Source organism: Ambystoma mexicanum, chromosome 6p, assembly GCF_040938575.1.
Source record: "Ambystoma mexicanum isolate Mex_15411 chromosome 6p, UKY_AmexF1_1, whole genome shotgun sequence".
NCBI lineage: Eukaryota > Metazoa > Chordata > Amphibia > Caudata > Ambystomatidae > Ambystoma > Ambystoma mexicanum.
The window spans coordinates 843,002,891-843,023,370 of record NC_090935.1 but is presented as its reverse complement, the minus strand read 5'-3'; positions in this window follow the sequence as shown (position 1 = coordinate 843,023,370).

Below are 20,480 nucleotides of genomic sequence, written 5' to 3'. Positions count from 1 at the left end.
AGTGGGAGGATGACCTCACATCACCCACCATGTGCTCCCAAGCACTGAGCCCCTTGGAAAAGGTGCTCAATGTACTGCACTTCGTAGCTACCTGGTCATTTCAGTGGACAAGTGCCATAGGCGGGGGTGTCTCACAGGCCACGCAGTCCCGCTGCCTACACCAGGTGACTGCATGCCCCTCAGTCCGCAGGCACATATACATGCCCAGAACACCTGCAGAAAGGCAGGCTGTCGTCCAGGACTTTTACAGGGTGGTACATTACCCCAAAATGCTAGGTGCCATTGATTGCACCCATGTGGCTCTACGTCCTCCCAGGGCCACTGAGCACATCTATGGAAACCGCATGCACTGGCATTCCATCAACGTGCAGGTTGTATGTGATGCCAAGGGAATCATCACCTCAGTATATGCCAACTATCCGGGGTCCAGCCATGATAGTTTCATATTCAGAATGTCACCCCTAAACCGGGACCTGGAAGCTGGGCGGTATTGCAACACATGGCTAATTGGGAGTATAAATGCCTCTGCACATGCATGCATGTCAGACACTGAGAAATGGGAAAACACCACCAGTGACAACCATTATCACCTCCACAGGGGACAGTGCCTACCCTCTGAGCACCTACATGATGATGCCAATGCGGAAACCCACCACACCACCTGAGGTAAGATACAACACAGCCCATATTGCAACCCGGGGAATAGTGGAGCGTACATTCGGAGTGCTGAAGTCACGCTTTCCCTCCCTTGACCGCTCTGGTGGGCAGCTGGTATATGCGCCCCCAGTAGTGTGCAGGATCATAGTTACAGCATGTGTCCTGCACAACGTTGCAACCCAGCGGGGCGTGCCGGTGGACATGTGGTGCCCCCACATCCCCAACCACATGCATGCCCACTGCACATGCAAGGTAAAAGGGCACATGGTGAGGCAGCCCGTACCCAGCTTGTGGCAAATTTCTTCACCTAAAATCCCACCCCTGCACACAGGCCTGGCACATACCAGCTGACCATTATGATGATGACAAAAGGGACAGTCAACTGTCACAACCATACCACCCTGAGATTGTTCACCTGGGAGTGCTACATTGTGTGCATCCCTAGCTACTTAAACACACCAAATTGTGTGTCAGTAAAAGGCACACATTCATGCAGCATGAAGGACTACCCCCTTGCAAAGGCAAAACACTACAAAATAATAGTGGCATGTCACCCAACCCCTCCCTAACCCCATCTCAGCTACCCAACACACCATAGCATGGCATGCAATGTGAAAGCAACCAAATGAATGCACATCACATGACACAAGTGTCACAAAGTGAACCCTCCCAAATGGAAACAGCCTACAAACAATTGCCTCTCACCAATGAAAAAAAAACAGCACACAATAACAAATACTCACCAGGAAGACAAAACATCAGTACAGGATCCAACAGTGGCAACATATGACAGTAAAAAATGAAAGTAGTGCAAGTGTCACAACCTGACTAAGGCAGCACATCCACCCCTTCCAACTGCAGAGTGTTGCTTGTAGGCAAATGTGGCAGTGTACAGCATACAACATGAACTGCATCTGAAAAAGAGTCAGGCTGGTTTATACATGAAGAAGCTACATGTATACATGCAAAAAGTCCTGTATGTAAAACCATACAGAAATCCACCTTGCAGTGGAGAAATGAACAACAATCCCGACTAGGGATGTATACACAGTTTGGACTACAGACTGCCCACACAACTTATAGGAGTCCAATGCCTCTGTGTAAGTTACTGTCACTTGGTCACACCCTTTGCGAGCCCATGAAAAGGGGAAGCAGGATGGGTGTGTGTGTCAGGAAGTCAAGAATATAACCCAAAGACAGGACAAGCCTGCATGTGCCCAGCTGGAATACACAGTGGATGCCTACGAGAGCCACACAAAGCACCACACTGTAACATTATTTCACAATCTGAAAGAAAATGGTTATGAACAAAAATGTAACTGCAAATCAAATATAGAAAAAGCTTATGTAAATGTAAAGTAAAAGAAACAAATAAAATAATAAGTAAAAATAAGAAACATAACCAAATAAAAATAAATGTATGAAAATCTAAATAACAAATCAAGAATCAAAACAAAAGGAAAATAAAAAATATAAAAAAGAAGAAGAAATAAAGATAACAAATGAATTAAATAGTAATTTCATTTAGCAAATCGGAATGAAATGTGAAAAAAATAAAAATAATCAAAAATCAAAAATGGCCATGTGTGGACCGGGGGGAGGCCACCCAGGAGGGTCGAGGTACAGGGTGCACCCCAACACCCACATGCGTGGATGTTGAGAAAAAAAAAAACCTCCATGGGCTCATGGCCTGCATGGCTACCCTACAGTGGGAGAACTGCCGTTGCTGTCATCACCCTCTGGTGGTACATCAGAAGGTGGGCGTGATATGGGAGGCAGACCATGCAAAGCCCTGGCATGCTCCTCCATGGCAGCAAGCATGCAGGTCTGAAAGGTTTGGTTCTGCAGGATGATGGTACGGAGATCCCCATGCAGCACCTCATGGGTAGCACGCATTTCTGCCTGCAAGGCCTCACGTGATGTCCGGATCTCCTCACGGGTTGCCTGGAGCTCAGCTGAGAGTGTGCTTGTCAGCTGCTCCAGCTGCTGTTCTGACCTTGTACTATGGGACACCTCAAGTTCACCCAGAGTATCTCTGAGGGACCGTATTCTAACCTCAGGGCATCCCTGTGGGCTTGTGACTCTGCAGATATGGCTGTGCGCAGAGTCTCCAGTCCAGCCCATCGGCCCCTGTTGGACACCAACATGTCCTCCCTGTGTGAGTGGCAAATGGACTCTGTTGCCTGCTGCTGGAGCTCCACCTGCCTTTCAGGGGGGAGAATGGAAGTGGCCACCCTATCCACGGCCTTAGCCATCATCTCACACAATTCCCCCTGTTGTGCTGCTATAGTGTACATGGAGTTCTCCCACACAGTATTGCCTGATGGTGCACGGACACCTGTTTGGGGCAAGATGATGTGCACCTTGCTGTGTTGGCACTGCCTGTGGCTGCGGGACTGCATTCCTCCTTTGATCTTCTGGCCCAGGCATAGGAGCAAATATTGTGGAGTGTGACCCTGCATCCGTAACCACCACAGGCAGACTTTCCAACACTGAATGCCCCATAGAGGGGTCTACCCCCAGTGCAGGTGGGTTGGACAGAACAGCATCCCTGCCAGAAACACTCACCTGCGACGGGACCTATGTCTCAATGTCAGATTCAGCACCTGTTTCATAGAGGTCTCCGGAGGTGTACCCAGAGACACCCGTGGACAGTATGGTCTGTAGGAGTAATGGGTTTTCACCCACCGACACCCTACGTCCTCCACTAGTGCCTGGTTGTGCCTGTGAGTACTCCTGCCTCTGTGCCATCTCCTCCTACTCAACAGCATCTAGTGCCTCATCACCTGCAAAAACATTGAAGAAAAGTAATGAAAACAGGCATCAGCACCATAGCTCACACACATAGGCATGACGAGGCAGACATCCAGTAAATACATGACATATGTCACACATGACAATAACTCTGGCATGCATGCACTGGCAATGATTTGGAAGGGGAGGCAAAAAGCAGACACTGAGGACTGCAAGATGGAAAAGCAACACATGTGCTGCATGCTGGATAGCACTGGCATCGCACATTAGCCTGTGAGTGGCATGGACAATCCACATACATGATACATGCCAGCACACAGATGGCACGTAGCACAGCCATGGCAGATTTGATAAGGCCACCCAGATTGTAGCAAATCAGTACTGTCACCCATCCATGTGAGATTGGCATCATGAAATCAAAAATGATAAAAAGGGTGACAAAACACACATGTGCCACACGCTGCAAAAAAGCCAGTGTTCACTAATGCAGTGATGGCAGGCACATGGATACATCAATGGTTGGTCACTTAGACATGACAGAAGACAATTGTCAGGTTGAACATTCAATCAGGGCCCCAAAGTTATTGTGTGCAGGCCATGTGTAGGTGCACATTACTCCATCAGCCTGATTGATGAAATCATTCCCATAATAAGGAAACATATGTGGGCCATTGTGGGGCACACGGGGGCAACCACAGTTGAAAAATATGTGTGCCACTCACCGTCTGCCTGGAAAAGGAACGTGAAAAAGATGCGCGTGTGCGCATTGGCAGCACCCCCACCAAAAGAAGAATTGAACGCTGTCTGAGTATACAAGGAGTACGAACTGGAACCGTTGTGAAGTAATCGCGTGTGAACCGACAAGAAGTACAAGAATCACCCGCTCGCTCTCCACAAAAAGCACATACAAGAAAATTGCATTGTACGCGTACCTTTTAAACCAGCCCACACATGCAACGTCACTTATGCGCATACGCGCTAAGGGCCTTTCCTCTGATTACACGCAGTGACACCCAGACGTGCAGTTTTTGCACGTGTAAAATCAACATGCACCCATGTGGATGGCAACACCTGCATGCGTTACATCACAGACGTGCTTACGTGCTAAGGGCCTTTCCTCGAATTACACGCTGATGTGCACTTTTTTTCATGTGCCAAATCACTCTGTATCAAGCTGGCTATGAAACAACACACGGAAGACCACGCTCCTGCCCAGAAGGCCATTTCCCTGCCCCCCAGAGGCCCAAGCACACTCCCACCTGCCATCTGCTGCTGCCTGCCTGCCTGCTGGCCATGTGCACTGCTGTATGGTGCCTGCACATCAGCCATCTGCAGGGGTACAGCTGCTGTGACCACCCGACTCCTGACTGGCATTCCATCGCTCCACAGCCCAGCCCCAGGACCCAGTTGCCCACCCACACCTGCCTTGGGGGTTGCCATGTCCGACACAACACCATCTTGCACCAGTGGCAACCCCCAAACAGAGAGGCAGAGGGCTGCCAGCTTCAGTGCCAATGAAGTTGGCATCCTGGTGGAGCAAGTTCTGGGGCAGTATGATGCCTTCTTTGGAAGTTCACGCTCTGACAATTAAGGACGGAAAAGGATCTGGATGGACATTGTGGCTGACATCAACGTGGAGGTGGTGGCAGCCTGCGACATGCAACACATCGGGAAGCGCTGGGAGGACTTCAGGTCCAGGACCCTCAGCAAGGCCTGGTGCCTCTTGAAGGGAGGAGATGCTGAGGGGTGCCGAGTGTGCCTTACCAACAACCAGATGAGGGTCCTGGAACGTACACACCCAGTGCTCCACCTCCAGGTCCTTGAGAGGCAGACCCGTCCGGAGTCGAGCGGTAAGTGATTTAACGCTGTGCATGTTGAGGTGTGCCAGGAGTGTGCAGGTGTCTTGGTAGGCCCATGTATGGATGTGTATGTACAGGGCCATGAGCCTGCCCCATGTGAGTCCAGTCATGTGTGAGGCACATCAATGGTGTATGTGTTCAAATGCATGATGGCCAAATGTATGTGTGGGTGCACACATGTTTGAATTTCTGTGTATGTACTGTGGCATGGTTATGGTGTGACACATGGAAGCTGGTTCCACCTTCATGTATGTGTACAATGTACATGTGCATGTGTGTGTATTTGACAAGTGTGCAACTGTGATACACCATGGATGCATGTGACATGGACATGTAGGAGGTTGATTGGCAGATGTGACACGGATGGTGATGATATCACTGCGACAGGTGGTTGAGATGTACAAATGCATGTATGTCTGGTGGCTTGTGTGCATGTGTTCTGCACTCCCTGTATTGCATGTGACATCAGGCTAACCTTCGGATGCTCATGTGTATGGCTGGAGCTGCCTGCTGTAACATTCCTGTTAATTTGCGCATGTGTGTGAGTTCAAATGATATGTGTTTTGGGGAGTGTGATGCCATGTGTGATTTTTACATTTCCACTCATGTGCAACTGTCATGTATGTATCAGACCATTGTACAGTGCCCTGATGCCTGTGTTCTGTCTCTCCCTGTCTGCAGCGTCAACTGATGAAGAGGGCGGAGACGGTGCTGTGGAGCACAGCAGCAGGGATCGCACCACCATCCAGAGATGCAAGGCCCAGCTCCCCTCCCGGGTTGTAATCTCATCGGGGAGTGAGGAGTCTGGTGCCGCATCTGTGGCCGCAGCTGCTGAGGGTAGGTCCAAGAGGTGGAGGTCGAAGGTGGACTCCTCGGCAGCAGAAGGGGCAGAAGGGGCAGCTGAGACCCCATAGGGACCTATGGAGGAAGATGGCACAGGTTCATCCAGGTTGGTGGGGGGTTTGGTTGAGGAGGAGGCCGTGGAAGGGCCACACATGGGGTCTGGAGGGGTGGATTCCACTGGTGCTAGTGGTGCAGTCCAGGGGCAGGGACAGGAGGCAGCACTGGCGGCCGCGAAGGTGCCTGTGTGTAATCCTGTTCCCGATCCTGTGACTGCATCATCCCACACCAGCAGGACCCGTTCTCAGGGAGGGGATGTGCGAACAACAACTGACCTTCCTCTCCCTGCGGACGTGGCAATCCGGGAGCCTGTCCTGGCTGGGGTGGCGTTGCGTCAATGTGGCATCTGGGATGGCGTGCAGGGTTTTCGTGAGCACGTTTTTTGGGATGCCTCATTGACCACGTCGACCTACTAGGACGGGTCACCAGTGCTGGGTTCCTCTGTCTGCTGGACCTTGTACCGACCCCCTCCTCAACTGAACCCCCTATGCACCAGTCGTTCTCTGTGCCATCTTCCGCCCAAGTATCACCTGGGCACCCTGTGGAGCTGCCTCTGACCCAGGGGCCAGGCTGTTGGAGGACACATCCCTGCCACAGTCGGGAGTCGGAGGTCCAGCAGGGGTGGCCACCCCAACAACTGGACCCCAGCAGGAGGAGGACGTGCAGGCATCAACAGGCAGGGCACATGCACGGCAGCAGCAGGCTCAAGGTGGGAGCAATGATGGCTCGGGCCATCAACCTCAGAGGGGCAGGCATCGGTTGGGCCAGCAAATAGATGTGGAATGGCGGCGGGCGGAAGAGGCATGGCTCACTATGGTCAGGGCGGAGAACTCCATGCGCAGGGCGCTGAGGCGGGCTGAGTGCCTCACAGAAATTTGCAGGGAGTTGGAAGTGGACATGGTGTTATCCCTGCGAGACCTCAGGGCCAGGGAACAGGCCCGCCTCCAGGACGTTGAACAGGAGTTCAATGAAGCCCTGGCCCGGGAAATCAACAAGTGAGCCGTAGGACTTGCCCGCCGCCATTGTATATAGTTCATTAGTGTTAGGTTTCCTTTCTATTTTTCTTTCATTTGGGGCGCATAGACTATGCCCCACCTTTTCGTATATAGTTATTTGTTAGGTAGGGTATTTTGTAGGTTTCCTTTGGATTGTTGGGCTCATGGACCCTGGATTTTTACATTGTATATATTTCTGGACTCTATTTGACTTCATTGATCTTTTTTTACCCATGGTGCAATGGTTTTCTTTTTTGTTTACCTTCGGATTTGGTTTGATGGATGAACGCTTTGGCGCCTTTTTCATTTGGATTTATTTTGAATCAGCATTAATATTTTTTCATTCATTTTGGACATGCAGCATTTTGTTTATTATTTCTTTTATTGTGTGAATTTCTTTCATTCCCTTGCTTTTGTATTTAATAATTTTGGTTTCATACTTCATTTGTGTGGTATTCTCTCATTGGTTTTATGCATGTCATGATGTGTGTTTTCTCATTCACTTGCACCCATTGTGTGTGTGTGAAGGACATGTATTGATGTGCATACTTGTCATTTGGGATCTATCATGACATGGGGATTTCAATGTGGGGTGGATGTAATACTTGGTTGGGTGTTTAGACTGGGGTGGCGTGGGGTGGGATTTAGGTGGCCAGGAGGGCTATGAGTGTGGATCGTGATGACGTGTTGGGGGGCATGATTCGGGGCCTTCTGGCAGGTGCCTGTCATTTCTGGGTGGGTGGAGGTTCAGGGGGACATGAGTCAGGGCCTGCTGGCAGGTGCCCGTCACTGCTGGGTGGGTGGGGGTGCAGGGGGACATGAGTCGGGGCCAGCTGGCAGGTTCCAATCACTGGGGGTGGGTGGATTGGTGGGAGACATGAGTCGGGGCTCACAAGTGTGCTCACAAGTGCATGGTGCCATGTGGGCTGCCTGCAGGGCATGGTGTGGGTTGTAGGGTAGTCCCCTGTGTGGTGGGCTGCCTGCAGGGAATGGGGAGGGTTGTAGGGTAGTCCCTTGTGGTGTGGGCTGCCTGCAGGGCATGGGGAGGGGGGAAACCACACACCCGGGAGTGCCCACGATGCCAAATAGCATGTGAAACTTCCCGCACAACCGCAAAATACACGTACCCTACTCGCACAATGCCTATTGCGTGTGAAACTTCCTGCACACCCCCCAAATACATGTACCCCGCTCGCACAAGCCCTATCGTGTGTGAAACTTCCTGCGCACCCCTGAAATACACGTACCCCGCTCTTGCCTGGAGTATCGCGTGTGAAACTTCCCACGTACCCCCAAGATACACGTACCCCGCTCGCACAAGGCCTATCACCTGTGAAACTGCCCGCGTACCCCCCAAATACATGTACCCCGCTCGCACAAGCCCTATCGCGTGTGAAACGTCCTGCGCACCCCCGAAATACACACACCCTGCTCTCGCCTGGAGTATCGCGTGTGAAACTTCCCGCACACCCCCAAGATACACATACCCCGCTCGCACAAGGCCTATCGCGTGTGAAACTCCTCGCGTACCCCCCAAATACACGACCCTGCTCACTCAAGCCCTATCGCGTGTGAAACTTCCTGCGCAGAAACGGAGGATGCTGTAGAGGAACTCAATCTACTACGTTTATCAGAAGGTACAACCTTGCGAATGTCCCCACTGTGGAACGACGTTAGGTGTTGCTTCATGGATGTCGTACCAAAGCTATACGAACCACATCTCCCATGACTTTGCACTGTTTGCAGGTGACCTTGTACACACATGCTTTTGGTACGTTACCATGAATGGTAAACAACCGACACACCCAAGACTCCTGGCGAGTGCTGGTAGTAGGGAGTTCCTCAACCTCATTCTCTTCATCCTCGTTCTCTACATTCTCACGCCTGTTCCCCTCTGCAGGCTCTTGGGGAGGTGGTGGTGGTAGAGGGTTTGGGGGTGGTGCTGAGGCAGATGTAGCAACAGCAGCCATGGATACCATCAGGGTTGATGAGATAATCTCAGCAAGAGCAGCAAAGGCAGCAAAAATCAATTTGCAATAGCCAGAAGTACAATGAAGATCAGCTATAGGGTGTGGCCTTTTATAGTGGTGCAGGGGTACGCTTCACGAACAGATCGATCACCCAAAAAGGTTCAAAAAGTTCCAAAAAGTATGTGGAAAGCCAGGGTCATTGTCTGGGATATGTGCAATGGTGAATTTTTACTGTAAAATAATTTTGATTGTCTGAAAAAGTTCTTTTAAAATGTTGGGGATCCGGACAGTGTCCGCAAATTAGGACACACGCTGAGGGTGGGTGCGGTCACATGGTGACGTCGGGAACACGTCCGCGAAGGGAACAGGTGTGCGCAGGACACTAAATGCACGGGTACGGTCATGCGCATATGCGCAGGTGTTATACGGACAGTGTTTGGGGCCTCAAACAAATTAAAAGTGCAACAGAAGTGAGACGGACAGTTACGGACAGGCACGATGTTCGCATGATTTACGGGTGTGGTGCGCATGTCAGTGGATGTTCTGCAGACTGTACAGATTCCTCCATTTTGTTCAGTTACGGACATCCCGGACACAGGGTGTGTTCTGAGAACAGTTCCATCTTGGTTGCCAACGGTACGGACAGGTATAGTGTCCTTCGGACACCCCCATTTTGTTAATTTTCGGACATCCCGGACACCGGGTGCATACTAAGAACAGTTCCGTCTTTGCTTGCAAATGGTACGGACAGATATAGTGTCCTTAGGACATCCCCATTTTGTTAATTACGGTCATTTCGGACAGGCACGCTGTCCATGGACATTTTAACTGCTTTTTTAAAAAAAATAAGACACAAAGGATTTCATTAAAAGAAATATAATATTTTTTTTTTATTAGATACATATACATAATTTATGAAAGAGAGTCATAGTTTTCTTGTATCTCTTCTTCTTTTCTCCAACTGAAACTGAAACTTTTCTCCAACAGAAACTGATACAATTATAGGGGAATTAGGGGTTTGGAGAGGATAGATGGGAGGGGATGAAGGGATGAAAGTCTCATCAAACGTTTTTCCTGGTGTTGAGGGTTTGGGGATAGTTGACTGGGACATGGAGAGGGGGGACAGGTACATGTGAGACAATGGTATTTAATTTTTTCTTTTATGTGGTCCTTCACAAACCATTGCAACTTTCGTTGAGCATGTCCATTTTCTTTTCCATGCGCTGCAGAGTATTTTCTAATGTGTCTTTTGGTGTATTATTTCCAATGTTTGTATAGTCTGTTAAAAAATTACATGGCCGCAGTAGCGGCCATGTAGTTATGGTTAAGTTGGTGTTTCCATAGGAAGAGCACTTTTTGGGCGGCTTATAACTTTGCTCCCCCTCGACGAATCCTCACCAAACTTTGCAAAAAAAGTATATGGCCCACTCTGAATTGTTTTCAAAAGTTTGGTGAGGATTCGTCCGGGGGGGGGAAAGTTATAGGCGGGCTCCCAAAACTTTTGTTTTCCCGTAGACTGAATGGGAAAAAACTTTGCGCACAGCTACAGCCCGAACCGCTGGACGGATTTACACCAAATTTGCGGCAGGAGCAGCGGCCTGGTCCCGAAAGCGTGCTTTTGCAAATTTGGTGTAAATCCGTCCAGTAGTTTTTTAAAAAATGACCAAAATGTAAGGCAAAAAAATTAGTGATATCTGTGTTCGCTTTGCGGACGGACTTCCCTGTTCGCTCCGCGGACGGTACCCCGATTGGCCCAGCAGCTTGCGTCATGTCTGCAGACATGCAACGTTTTCGCTGATTGGGCGGCGTGGTGCGTGATGCGCGTCAGATTTTCTGTCGCGCCCGCCATCTTGCATTTGCGGACGTCCGCGGACAGCGCTGTGAAGGTTTGTTCAAAATGTGTATTTGGTAGAGTGTGTTGGTGTGTAGAAGTCTTTGGGGAGGATGGGGGAGTATGAGATAGGTTCAAAGTTGTATTTTATTTATGTGCTAGACGCTTTTGTTGTGTTCGATTTGTCTGCAGACAACACGGCTGTTCTGGAATGTTTGTAAATAAACAGAATGGATTTGTTGTCAACTTGAAAGTGTTCTAAGAACACTTGTGGGGTCTTGGAATGTTTGCAGGGGGTGTCCTGGAGACGTTGTCTTTATTGTTCGTTGGCAAGGTGAAAATGTTTTAAGAACAATCGCGGTGTCCAGAAATGTTTGTACATAAAGAAAATGGGGGTGTCCTGAGGACGCTTTTTGTATTGTCCTCTGGCAAGTTGAAAGACCTTCCCCCTGTCCGCGGACATAACAATGGTTGCAATGTTTGCATCTATGGGTGTGATATGCTGCGGTGGTTGTGGCCAGGGTATAGAATGTTGGGTGCATGCACCCAAGAGTGTATGCCCTGGCCACAACCACCGCAGCATATCACACCCATAGTGGCTTTTAACTTTGGGTCAAAAACTAATTTATAAGGAACAATGTTATAAGCTTGTATGGGTGTGATATGCTGCGATGGTTGTATTTATCTTGTTATACGTACTATTTGGTTTAGTAACGGGAGTCCATGTTTTTCTTGTTCATTTCTGTAATAAAAGAAAATAGCATGTTAGTATTAGTATTTTATAATGACTTATTACATTGTACAATCAACATTTTCTTCTTTTTATTGACCCTCATATTTAGTAGATTACAAACCAGAGTACTGTGCAATGTGCAAAGTTTCTGTGTTTGTTGCTAAAATCATTGGGTCTGTGGGAGAAAAAAAAATCCATGTTGGATTAAAAAAAAAAAACCCTTTTTCTGTTATGCTACAGTTTATTTATTGGTTTGTTTTCCGCGTTTACTTGTTCTTTCTGCCTAATGCTTTATGCATTGGATTGTTCCAGTTTTTGTGAGCAGTAAGATATTAGGTATTTGTTTGGATATTGTAAAATTTTTGGCCCAGTTAGATACCAGTAGGCGTATTCTAACTGTTTATGTTTTGATATAATTTCATGGTATTGATTTATCTGTTTGCATATTTGTAAATTTTGGGACAGTTAGATACCAATTGGTGTATTCTAACTGTCTATTTTTTGCTCTATTTGAGTGGTATTAATTTATCTGATTAGTTGTTGTAGAATCTTTGGGCAAATTAGATAGGTTTTGAAATATTGTGACAGTTTATATTTTTTTACTACAAGTGTACTTAAGGTTTAAGTACAGTTCCGTTATCAAATTTTGGTTTTAAGAACATTAAATACGCGTTTGTAAGATTAGCTGGTAATCTCTGCTTTAGAGTAACGGTACTATCATTACATTCAAACCATCCACATTTTTTTTTATATATGCAGTGTAGTGCCCTGAGTTGGTTGTGGCTCCTGCGTGGTAGATTATACCTATTGTTGTGAAAGTTTTCCTACCAAGTGAAATTTGACCATGTGTGAATCCAGTCAGCTTGCAGTTGTTTTTCGTACCATCTGCATTGTAACGTAGAAGCATTAGTATTACGTATTTACTATGTGTTTGTATTAGTAACGTGGAGCGATTATCCGAATTGCAGGTAGAACATAATCTACCGTGGTTTGCATTTTGTACAAGTTGCTGAAATGGAACGGATTCACAATTAGGTATTGATATATAGACAAAGCGCTCATTGGGGATTTGTTCTTGTGTCACATTGTTGCAGAGAGTGCATGTATGTTTCCACATGTATGAAATCTGGAAGATTTCATTTATAGGTATGTTTTTGTTTTCCAGTACTAATAGTAAGTACATTAGAAATTCTTGTGGATCTTCCTGTGAGTTTATAGTGAATTTCACCATTCCAGCACAGTAGTCCAATTGTCGTCTTATTCCAAAAACACTATAACTGTTGTCAGGCTTGTTTGCTGCATTTCTGTGAAGTACTAACATTTGCAAACACAATGTGTCTGTACTGTGTAAGTAAATGTTGTCAACAATTGGTGGTAATTGAAATAGAATATTCATTGCTACATTTGCGTAGCAACTTACACCAACTATATTTGAGAATTTAAATGGTCCAGGTAGTTCTGTATCTAACTGCATTTTTTTGGAGTTTGTCTTCCTTCTTTAAAGAAGTACCTGGTTTACTTTCCCTAAATGATTCTTTTTTGCTTGTGGTACTTGATGAAGTTTTAGTTTCTTTTAGTCTCTTTGGAGGATTTGCAGTGACATCCTGTTGAATTTCTGTTTGATTTAGTTTTCTTTTCGAAAACTTTCCTTTTTGTGGAACAGGATATGTTTGTAGATGGGGGGTGTATAGTGAACGAAGTCTATTGTATTCTAAAATGCAAGAAATATCAGCGTTAACTTTACTTGCATCAAAGTTTATTAGAAACAGACCGTCAATTGTACGTAGGCGTGACAGTGCTACGTAGCTCATGCCTTCTTTAAAGACTGTGTTACCAATGTCTATCATTGCTTTGTCTAGAGTAAGACCTTGTGATTTATGAATGGTGACTGTGTATGCAAGAGTTAGAGAAAATTGTTCTCTGCGTACATACATGTCTTTAAAGAGAAGGAATCGAGCTGTTGAGCGTCCTATTTTTTTTACTTCTGAAAGTTTGTCAAAGAGAATATTGACAAACTGAATTTTGTTGTCACGTGGGTATGTTTGAAAGCCAACAACTGTACCCAGTGCTCCATTAACTAGTCCTTGGTCCACGTCAAGGTTACGTTTAAGCATTACTCTGCAATTTAAGGATAATTTTAATATATTTTCCAAGCCTGCTGTGTTTGAGATTGATTTTTCTAAACTATTTATTCTTGCTGTGGCTTGGTCACACATGGGTAGTGTCATTCCATGTACATCTAGTTTGTCTGTGGCGCTAATTTCCATAATTGGTTGCATTTCTTTGCTTAACATTATTTCAATGAATTTGAAACAGCTTGCAAGAGTTGGCATTAAGGCCATACAATTGACATTTTTGTGGGCTAATTGTTCCATAACATCTGTAGCACATCCATTATCACCATAAAGTGCATGAATATTCCGAGTTTTCAATATTGCTTCTGCTTCTCTAGAAAGTATACCAACTCTGATACTTTTTAAGATGTTGGCATAAGTGAGATCTGCAGATTGACACATGTTTTCTGTTAATTCTCTGTATTGGAAATGTTGCCAAATGTTGACATTTCCAATGCTGCCTACAGTTTTATGGCAGAGTTTGTGTCCTAATGTTTTAAAAATAGGCTCACCTTTTACAGGTGTCAATTGAAGAAGATCTCCGAAAACAATGATGTGTTTTCCTGCAAATAGCTCTTCATAGTTTGTTTTGAGTACTTCTTGTAATCTGAGGTGAATCAAAGCCAACATTAGGTTGGACACCATGCTCACTTCATCTATTAGTAGCATTTTCATTTGTTTCAATACTCTGCGTACTTCCATTGCAGCTTCTACAGAAAGTTTGTAATAATCTAACTTGTTTTGGTGTTCTACTGGCAGGAGTAGTAATCGGTGTAAAGTGACACCACCCATGTTGTAGGCAGCTAAACCTGTGTGGGCAGTGACAACAGGTGACAGTTTGTTGTTTGTCAATTGTTGAAGGAACTTACTGATGATTTTGATTAGGAATGTTTTGCCAGAACCAGCTTCACCACTGACATACAATAGTATAGGTTTGTAATTTTGGCAGGTGCATTCTTTGTTTTCATGTTGCACACCATGTGCAATTTCTTTTGTTATTTCTTGAAAAATGCTACGTTGCTCTTTGTTTAGTTTTGATTGTAGTGTAGTTAAGTCTTCTTTATCTTCATAGTGACACATGGTGTTTTCTACTTCTATCATAGCTAATTCTGCCTCATTTGTTATTAGTGGTTCTCCCAGTGGTTCTTGGCTTCCTGTGACAGAAGGTTGACTACTGTCAGGATTGTCCTTATCTAGTTGGGCCTGGAGTTCCTCTTCGTGTTGCTGTTTATTGTGCAACATTGTTTTGTACTGTGCAAAGTTTACAACAGTTATACTGCTTTCATTGCCTTTGAAAGTGTCTTCATATGAGTCATAGGTATCTAGTATTTTTTCTTCTTTTCTCCATGGTCTGAAGAGTTGTAGCAGGGACATGTAATATATTTCTTTATGTTGAGGAGTCTTTAATGACAATTTGATATGATTAATTAAATTTGGTTTGGTGAGTTTTACTAAGCTGCCATCACAGTTTGTCACTTTGTATTTACGGTTTTGCTCATCAGGTTTTATATTATTTTTGTATGTGTAGTTTTGGGCTATGTGGTATAGACACATGGTTTCCAAAGTGGTACTCTTGTTTGGGTAGTATGTGTCCAATAAATTGTTTTTTAAAATGTCTTGGCTGTTGGGATCATGTTTGGCTATTGTTTCTATATCTTCGTATGATTTTAGAACTCTTTTTCTAGATTTAGCTGGACCAAGACTTGGCCATACTATATTTGCAGATTTACCATACAGTGCAGTACCAGTTAATCGATCAGCTGCTTTATAGGATCCACATTCTCTATAGGACAGCATTTTTATGCCCAAGCTGTATAATTTCTGAGACACTGTTTTATCTGATGACAGGTCATTCCAGGGGTCTTGGAGCTCTGTCTTTTCTGATTTGGTTAAGTATGCTGTGACATATCATGCAACTGCAGTAGAATTGTCTGCAATGTACTGCACATCTATGTTTGCATTCCACAAGTGGGCAATGATTGCATTGTAATCATTGATATATTTTTCTTCTTCTTTTCTTTTTATGCAATATGTATTTTTAGGTGACTTACCTTTAACACTATGTCTAACTGAAGACATGAGGTTGTTCACTTGACCTGTATTTGTAACTGGTCTAGGGAAACCAAATCGGCATTTGGTGTAGTATTTCCCTTTGTTTTTGTATTTGCCACGACAATATTTGCCACATTTGTGTCTTTGGAATTGTAAGATGTTTGCATGAAGATCACTATTTGTGGATTCTGACGGAATTTCACAAGTGACATATTTTTCAATAAACTGTAAAACAGTGGCATCACTGTCTTGACCAAATTTAGGAGCATCTTTAATCCATAAAAGCATGTGGACATATGGCGCTCCTCTGGCTTGGTATTCTTTTCTCCAAAAGAAGTGTTGCACTTCTCCAAGGGGAGGAACAGTTTTATTACAAATAAAATGTAGCATAGCAATGAAGCGATGGTGAAAATATCTAGAAACATTAACAGGATCCTGAGAACAAAGTTCTCCAGGTGTTAGTATATCTATGTTTGTTTTGTTTTCGTTTGATATGCGTAGGAAAGCATGTAAATCTTCCCATGCATATTCTGCGCAACTTAATGTAACAAACCAAGTGGATGGGCCAAGGTTTCTGATCATACAACGTACATCTCCATGGCGTCGAAACCAGTACTCTTTAGTACCTTGTATATTCGCTAATAGATTTGTAAGATTTGTCTGTAAAACCTCATCTTTTTGTTGAACTTTTTGTAATAATTGTGTGGCTGTCATATTTTGAAAGTGTGATCCTGATTTTAATATGTGTGCAACTCCGTAACATAAAGTTGCTAGTTCACTTTCAAAGAGTAGGTGGAATATGTATTCCACATTTTGTCGAAATCTGGGATCTTCAGAATACATTCATAATGAGCGATATTCTGATGCTGATATTTGAACAGGTCTATCATCGTATCTTCCTCCTTTGCCAGTAGGAAAGAGTAGAGGAAAAGCACGTGCTTCTATACTTTTTTCCCATATGCTGATTGGTGATCTTTTTGTTTGACGCATTTGGTACGTTTCCAGTGCATCTTCTGTGGTGTCATTAGAGTGCAATGGGTGACTTGTATAATGGTCTAAAGTGTGTGCTATTGTAGCAGGATCTAGGAGCTCAAATTGACCAGTTTCTTGTGTCTCTTGAATTATTTCAGTTGTATCTTTCAAGTTTTCTTCGATATTAATTTCTTTGTAATAATCATTATTCTCTTTGAGATATTGCAGGGCTTCTCTAACTTTATGTAAATCTACCAGTTGTTGCCAATTTTTTTTGTCTTTTGTAGGTACTCCATTTACCAAGATAATTAAAGATTGTTGCATTGGACGTTGCACTCCTAGAGTCTGCACATTTTCTTTTAGATCGAATGGTAAATACACTACTTTTCCACGAATACCTTTCACTAATTCAGAGGGAGGTAATTTTGCAGTTTTTGGTTGAAGGCGTATTATTGCTTGAAATGGATGAACTGTTTGAATTATGATGCTCTCATATAAATTAAGTTGTTGAAGGAGTTTTGGTAGTGGCTGTAATTCCAAGTTATTTGAGATAGCACGTGAAGGAGTTTGGTCGTTGTCAAGTTTGGTAGTGCAGTAACTGCAAAGTATTATGGGGTCAGTTATTTCGTATTTGTTTTCTGCTATAAGGTAGAGAGCTAATTCAAACCATTTAGAATCTTCATTGTCTTCTATTTTGTATGAAAGGTCTATAGTTTTTGTGTTACTTTTATAACACGTTCTGCGGCAACATACACACACGTGGTTTGGTACTTCAGCTGAAGTGCTTTGAAATTTTAGTATTTCTTTTTTGTATGTGTGTAGTGAAAGGTTGCCATGTGCAGATTTGTTACGAAGTTTGTTGACAGCTATTTCATCTTGTAAGTGGGTTTCATTTCCAAAATATTTTTTCTGTATATACTCAATTTCTTCTAGTAGGTCTTTTGGTGTACCATGTAGAAGAATGTTATTTAAATTGGCTAGTGCTAAAGCAGGACTTTTTGCATAATAAAGGTTATAAACTAGATTTCTTATACTTGCAGGATGTTTGATATCCTTTTGATATCATGGAAGGTTGTTTTGCAAGTCGCTCCTGATATACAGGCCAATGAATGTCCTTGCAGTCCTCAGTCCTGTGTGCTTGCGTACTGGACAAGCATCCATACTTTGCAGTATTTTAATTTTGAATTTGTGTTTGCTTTTCACATATTGATTGAGGAATAGGCGTAAAGATTTGAACATTTTTTTGGGAATGTTACACATTGACGTGCATGGCCATGTGTAAATTAGATGTTCTGATTCAGTCGAATGGAGGGGTAAATCTAAGTTTGCAGGGCATATTTTTGTAAGGAGTACTTCTTGTTCCATTATGGTATTATTAACTTTTTCATAACCTCGACCACTTCTATGTATGGCAATTGTATTTGTTTGCCTTTGTTTGTATGCTTCATCATTAAAGTATGGTTCTGTGCTTGTAGTGTGACTCCATTTACCTCCACAGATATTTAAGAAGTTATTTCTGTTCACATTTCGTTTATTGAGAAGTCTTTTTTGAAGTTTAGTTATTAGTTTTGTTAGTGGTTTAATTCTGTTTAACACAACAATAAATAAGTTTCTTTTGAGAAGAATTGCACTGTCTATCAACGCTTCTAAGATTACTTTCCTACGATAGGTTTGAAGTGTTGAACCTGGTTTCTCTCCTGTTTTTATCAGATTTTGAAGGACTTTGTGACGGAACATTTTGGCTAATATACTGTTCTTGGTATGCTTACTTTGTACTATATCAAGATTTATAGAAGACGTTTTATTTGTAGTGATAGTTGATTTTCTGTTAATAGTTTTTTGGGTCGTTTTACTTTGTGATAGAGGAGGCAAAGTTTATGCACTAGAAACTTCTTCTGTTTCACAACATGACTGTATTAGCTGTTGTGTTTCAACGTTTTTTACAAATTCTGCTATAGATGGGTGTTTATGTTGGAGACTTTTCTTTTCATTTGCTCTACTTCTGCGTCCCTTTCTACGGAGTTGCTTTTTGGTGGGCTTCTGTAGCGTCTGTTGAAAAAAATACAGAAGGTATGGGTTGGGGTTTTCTGCAATGCATGTGTGTTGTGTGCATGATTGTTTGAGTAAGATTATAAAGATGTATGTAATGGTGTGTGATTGTGAATTGGGAAGTTGAACTACCAGGGATGGGTATTCTTCAATTAATGTGTTACTAAACTGGGGTTCAGATGACAGAAAAAAGTATGCCGGTGGTGTGGAGAAGAATAAATAATATAGGTAAAGCTATACAATTAAAACAGTTGTTTGTTCTACAACATCTACATGCTAGCGGCTGAGTTGGGTAATTTGTGTGCCGAAAAATAGGAATTTGAGGGCCATTCTGACAGGAGATCACTGTTTAAGACGGGGGGGGGGATTTTTGGTCAGAATGGTGCAGAATCTCTATTTTTAGGCACAGAAATACCATGTATGCACTGTACAGTGAGTGTGAGTCATAAATTAAATATTATTGTAACAATCTACTTACTTTTTTTTTCAAAAATGAGTAGTTTGCTTCTTAGTTGTTCTTTGTAAATCAAAATCGGCTGCTTCTATTCAGGAGAATGGGCTTCACTGCAATTGTAAAAGAAAGAAATTAGTAATGTGGTTGCTATATAGCACTGTTTTCATTTTAGACATAGATTTTTTTAAATTGAAATGCTCAGCCTTCCTGAAAACCATTAAAACTATATTATGACTAAGAGTAGGAAAGAAAATATCTTTACTATGGTTTGTGGAATTCATAATCTACCAACGTATGCCACTATTCTTGTAACTAAGCTTTTCCACGTAATAGTGAGTCATTGTCATCATAGCTCTCAACCATGTGTGTCGCAAAGGCGGGTGAAATCACCTGATTTTGTTTTTGGCGGGTGAGACGCCCATTGGAATGAATGGGCGTGCAGGAGGCTTGGCGGGAGAGTCAGTCCTTTACAAGGCAGGTGACACCCGCCAAAAGCGTGTGAGTTGAGAGCTATGTGTCATAGCCTGCTTTTGCTCATAACAGTGAGTGAATGTCATAGTCTGCTTGTCCTATGTAAATGTATGTAAGTACTTATATAAATGAAAAGAATTAAAACCAATTATGTGTTTGTACAAATATTATTGTTTGAGATTTGATCATAGAGTGTGTATGTTATTTTGTGTGATTATATGTTGCGTATATATTTTATTTAAAAAATGTTAGTTTAATAGTATTTGCATATGTGTGTGTATGAAGAAATGAAACGATATAAATGTTTGTAAGTGACAGGTCATTTTAGGACAATGAAACAATGATCGTCCATTCATTTTTCAGATTATAGAAGGTAAAAGTCGGTTAGAAAATGTGTTCATGTACTGTGTAGAAAATATGCATACCTGTACTTTCTGTTTATGTATATGGATATGGACCAAGCTGCAAGTAGAAATATTGGAGATTTGTATAGTATTTCTCGTAGATCGTGGTTGTCAATGGTATGAGACTTGTACTCCGAGAGATACACCGTACATTTGTAGTGCTGCTCTATGATGATGCAGTTACATGTAGAAATATTGGATTTGATTGGTGGATGGTCATGTGATTGCTTAGCTACATCCAATGAGGGAATGGCACAGAGAGTGA